A 6000-nucleotide genomic window follows, 5' to 3' on the forward strand; every position below is an offset into this window, starting at 1 on the left:
GGCAGGAGAATTGGTTCAATTACTTCTTCCTGGCTGAAATATAGCTGGGAATAATCACATTATTAATGTTGTGTATTATTGTTATTATTTTTTTTTTTTTTTTTGGGTTAGTGAGCCACTTGGGTCCTTGTGTAGCTGGGAGGTAGTCACGACCCAAATGTTAAATGTTAAATATTAGTAGTTATGTTAGTCTAAAAGGTACTGTATGGAGAGGCCTGCCAGGTTCTTGTGGAGCACAGTAGGTCACTCTCTTTATTCTCTCTGTCTTTTATATGTATATTACTGAGGCCTTGCAGAGAGATGGTTCAGTGCTACTTTCTTTAGCTGAGTTTAAACCAACTGTGTTCTTTGAATTCGTTGTCTATATTATTTATCCGGACTTTGATATGTTTCTGTGTTGATTCAATCCGCCTTGACCTTTAACTTGTGCCTGTCACATTGATTGCTAGAGGTTTGCTCTCTTGTGTGGCACTGTTCATTATTGATGTGGTCTGTATATTTTATGTTATATATAAATGCAAGGGGCTATATTTATTGCTGTTTGTAACCTTTTAATGCACGTTTTATAAGAATTGTTCAATAGGATGGGTGGATGATCATAATTGATTTAACAAGGGCAATATAAAATACTTTCTTTTATTGTCAATGCTGGATTTATTAAAACGTTTTTGTTTTTGATAATCTTTATTCTTACTTTATAGTTTCACTTTATCTTTTCATTATGTTATATATCCTCTTTTTTGTTAGTTTTAATCCAAGCATCTACTTCAGTGTCGTAGCCGTTGTAGTTCTGGTAAACTATTATGGACTTCATTTTTAATCTTGGCTATTAATTATTATCTTTGAATTTTATTTCTTATTTGTCCTGATTTTCCATTTTTCTCTCCAAAATCATTTTATGTTTTTATCCGCTCTTACCGTGTAAGGTGCCATAAATTGATTGATTTTTTCCTGCGTTATGATACTATTTGAAATGTATAATCAGCAAACCATTACACATATTCCTTCAAGGGGTAGGTTAGAGGTGTGTCTGAGAAGTATAAAATTGTATATGTAGTGTTGGAGAAAGAGCACATCCTCCTTGAGGAATTGCTCCTCTAAAAGATTAAACATAGTTTCCTAAAAGAAGTTTCAATTTAGAATTTGTGCTTCTCTCCTATCCTTGCTCTTTAATAGTTACACAATATTCTTGCTTAAGTGACCTAAAATTTCAGATCCCAATTTTAATATTTTATATTTCCAAGCCCTAAATACTTAAACTTTATCAAAAGCCCAGCAAAACATCATGGTATATTGATCTGGTTTACTTGCTTTTTTCTATTGCAATTATTTCCGTTATTTGTAGCTATTGCAGTTGAATCCTTTCTATTGGGCATAATCCATGACATATTGTATTGGTTTTCCCATGTTGTGTATTTAAAAAGGCTATAAGTCTTGAATTTAATATTTACTTTCAGCAGTTTCCCCATTAATTTCTAACCAAAGATATTGACATAGTAGTTTAATATTTCATGTGTCCTTGCCTCCTTTAGGAATAAATATCATTTTATATTTTTAGTTTGTCTGAAAGTAACCAGTTATTAAGCATGCACGTTATAAATGTTTAATAATTGCCCATTTAAAATATTTTTCATAAGGTAGATTTAAGCGATCATGGCTAAATGCCAATACCTGTGAGCCCAGGGCTTTTCATAAATTTCTTCAAACGGTGCATCTGTTTTCTCCATGGTTATTATTTGATTATTAGGTGACAGTTATAATCTGCTGTATTGCCTTGGGGTGATTCTATGTATTTTGTCTTCACATTTCTTCTTCATCCTTTCTTGTTCACTATAAAATCTTCCTCATCTGATATTTAGCATTTTGCCCATTCTTTTGAATGTATTTCATTCATTTTTCCTCATTTTGATTTGATTTTCCATTTTGGTCTTTAATGTGTATTGTTTTTGCTTGTTGTATCATCTTGTTGCTAAGTCAAAAATGTTTTGTCTTTTGATGTATCAACCGCCATTATAATATCATTCCATTTTTTATTGTTTGGCTATATTTTATCTGTAGTGCTATCTCTGTGTCGTATATAACCATCTGTTACTCATGTTTCCATATACATTTTATTTCATTGTAATAGGTCTGGATTAATTTTAACTTCTTCAGTAAGTCTCTTGTTGCAGTAATGTTCTAAGAAGTGTGAAATGGGGTGTGTTTTGGTTGCAAATGTTTTTATTGCTGAATTTCCATGATCTGTCCATTCTGAGTCTATATCTTCTGTTGTTTCCTTGTAGGTTACTCAGTGGTGATTACTTAAGTCGTCTTTGAAGCTGTCCCAGTCTGTTTTATATTTTCAGTCTCTTTTTTATTGGTATCTGTGTGAGGCTGATGACAGTGTTAAGCATAATTGGCAGATCAATTGATATATAGAGGTCCCTGTATTATATAATAATTGAAAAGGCTTTTATTTAGTAAAAGAATTTTTTGTCTGAAATTTAATCGATTGTGTGTTTGTGATTTCTCCAGGTTGAAGGTTGGGACCAGATGATTGAGATTTCCCTGATTTATTGATTAGTTAAGGGCGTTTCTGACATTATTATTTGTATTAATCCTATGTCTGGCGTTAAAGTCTCTGAATTCTTACATCCGGATGACTATTGTTAGCCAATTTTAATAGTCTTTCTATGAAGTGCGTGGGTCGTCTCGGTAAGGAGATAAATGTAGTAGCAATAATTACGTCTCCTTGAGTTGTATTTATTTTTATTTGCACAAAATTCCATCCTGGAAGTCATCAATTAGTTTAAATTTTAAGTTTCTTTTAACCGCTATCGCTACTCAATCATTTTTCTCCTTGATTCCATGATCATTTTCTGATATTACCTGTAGGCCCAGGGGCTTTTTCCTTAAATTTCCTCAGACAGTGCATCATTTCTCCCATGGTTATTATTTGATTATTTAATAAGTTATAGTCTATATATTGCCTTGGGGTGATTCTATGTATTGTCTTCCCATTTCTTCTTCTATCCTTTCTTCGTGTTCACTATCAAAATCTTCACATTTTCCTCATCTGATATTTTAAACACTTTTACCCATTCCCTTTTGAATGCTGACTCTTGTTCATTTTCCTCGTGCAATTTTGTTCCATTTTGGTCTTTAATGTATGGTGTTTTTTGCTTGTTGTGCCCCATCATCTTGTTTATGGAAGTCCAAAATGTTTTTGTGTCTTTAGTCATGTCAGCCGCCATTATAATATATATATATATATATATATATATATATATATATATATATATATATATATATATATATATATATATATATATCTTGATAAAATCACACGGGAAAATGGAAACAACGGAGTATCTTAGCTTTCGTCTTTATTCAAGACATCTTAGAGGCAACTGGATTACATGGACAGAGAGAGGCTTAAATATACAGGGTGACCTTAAAAACATGAGGTCACGTCACGTCACTCCCCTTCTCTTAAGCTCCTCTACGTGTGTGTTGGTGTGGGGATTAGTGGATGACATTATTATGACCTGACCTCATGTTTTTAAGGCCACCCTGTATATTAGTCTCTCTGTCCATGTAATCAGTTGCTCTGAAGATGTCTTGAAGACGAGCTAAGACTCCGTTGTTCCATTTTCCCGTGATTTTTATATATATATATATATATATATATATATATATATATATATATATATATATATATATATATATATATATATATATATATGCTGATAACAGGCAGAAAGAAGAAAACAGTTCCTGCGCTGTGTAATTCACATCTTCAGGGTGAGTACAGAATAGAGAGAGAAATACAAATCAAGGTGTATATATACAGAGGAGGGTGAGACCAGGTCCACAATGGTCAGGTATTAGGTAATGACCCTACTAATCTTTAAAAGCACACAACGGTTGTTGGCATTGGACTATTACCTCGGCGACCTATGCAGCCACGGCAGACAGAGTATTCCACATACACGGCTGTGCGCCTTGCTGCCGCGAACAACTCAGTGGCCACACCATCACTTAGTTCCGGTTTCGTCAACCGATCAACTCTCCTCAGAAGTAGCATTCCACCAGACAAACAAACCATGATGGACCTGCTACAATCTCTTACCGCAAGTTGGACACCCTCGAGCAGCTCTGCGCCTCCATGCCTGCTGCTGTCTTTGTTCCTGCCCCACGCACTGTGTCCTACCAACTCCGGCGTCTTCGTCCTGCCTCGGACGCCACCGCTAGCCCCACACAGTGTACCTACCTTCTGATGGTATCATCAACGTTTTGGTGCTAATGTCATGATCGTAATGACGGCTAGCCTGTTAAAACCTAAAACCGTCCCATTAGTCTCACGTCTAGGCATACCGTCCCATTAGTCTCACGTCAATCATAGGCAAGTTGCTAGAGTCAATTATTGCTACGAAAATCAGAAGCCACCTTGAAACATTCAACTTAATCATTCTTTCAGCACGGGTTCACCCAGGGACGTTCTTGTCTCACAAATTTGCTTTAGCTTTTTCTCAGAAGTATATGAAGCGGTAGATAATCATAAGTCATATGATATAATTTACTTAGATTTCAGTAAAGCATTCGATAGAGTCCTCATGAGAGATTGATAAGGAAGGGTAGCACATGGAATAGGTGGATCATTATTAAAATGGATTAGGTCATGGTTAACAGGAAACAAAGAGTCAGCATAAATGGATTTAAGTCAGACTGGGGTGTCAAAAGCGGAGTTCCCAGGATCTGTATTAGGCCCTCTACTGTTTGTTATATTCATTAATGATCTTGATTTAGGTATAACTAGTAGGATTAGTAAATTTGCAGATGATACCAAAATGGAGAGTGATAAATTCAGACAGTGACTTTGAACACCTTCAAAGAGATCTAGATACCTTACATGAGTGGTCAGTAGACTGGCAAATGAATTTTAATGCTGATAAATGCAAGGTACTACAGATAGGAAGACGAATACAGACGTTAAGTATAAACTAGGTAACATGGAAATAGAAAACTCAGATTGTGAAAAGATCTAGGTGTATTTGTTGGCAAACAGGATTTTGGGTTCATATCTAGAGTGTGAGTAACAGAACTGCTGACGTTATCTTGAAACTTACCTAGCATTAGTGAGGCCACACATGGATTATGCGGTTCAATTCTGGTGTCCTTATTATAGAATGGACATAGATTCTTTGAGAGAGTGAAGAATGACAGATCCATAATATTAGAAACCTTCCATATGAAGAAGAATTGAAAAGCTTAGGCTTGCATTCATAGAGGCAGGAGTAGGGGAGATATGATAGAGGTGTTCGAGTGGGTAAGCGGGATTAACAAGGGGTAAAATGGAAGATGTTCTGAAGCTCAGTAATAACGAAATAACTAGAACAAATGGCTTTAAATTAGATAAATTCCGATTCAGAAATGATATAGGCAAGCACTGGTTTGGTAATAGAGTTGTGGATATGAACAGGCTACCGAGTGCTATAGTAGGATAGGGACGCTAGGGAACTTCAAGACGAAGTTGGATAGGCACATGGAAGTGCTGGGATGGTGTGAAAGGATCTGCCTGTATGGCCAGTCGGCCTCCTCAGTATCCCACTTTCTTATGTTCTTATGATTCATATTACGCTTACACGTCCACAAAACATTCTGAGTCCCCAGTGGAAATGACCTCCGTTTTCTGTTTCTTTGATGACGTCATCGAGATGTCGTAGTTTGTTGACCGAGTTTGTAAACCTTCTACCGACCCTGTAAAGTTCACCTATGAATATCAGAGACCCTGATAATCATAGTGAAATTGTATGTTAACTATGGAATTAGTTAATATTCCTGAAGGGAACATTTAGACCCGCTTTTGTTATTTGTCGTCAGGCTGTGTTGAACTTGCTTCCCGGGATTACCATCCACATCCTTTTTGTGATCAATTTAATTTTGCCTTTGATAGCTCAGTCAGAGCATTGTTAGTGAAGAGAATATTAGGGAATGAAACTGAGTTCGTAGTCTCAGTTT

This window comes from Homarus americanus, unplaced genomic scaffold (genome assembly GCF_018991925.1).
Source record: "Homarus americanus isolate GMGI-L3 unplaced genomic scaffold, GMGI_Hamer_2.0 scaffold14467, whole genome shotgun sequence".
NCBI lineage: Eukaryota > Metazoa > Arthropoda > Malacostraca > Decapoda > Nephropidae > Homarus > Homarus americanus.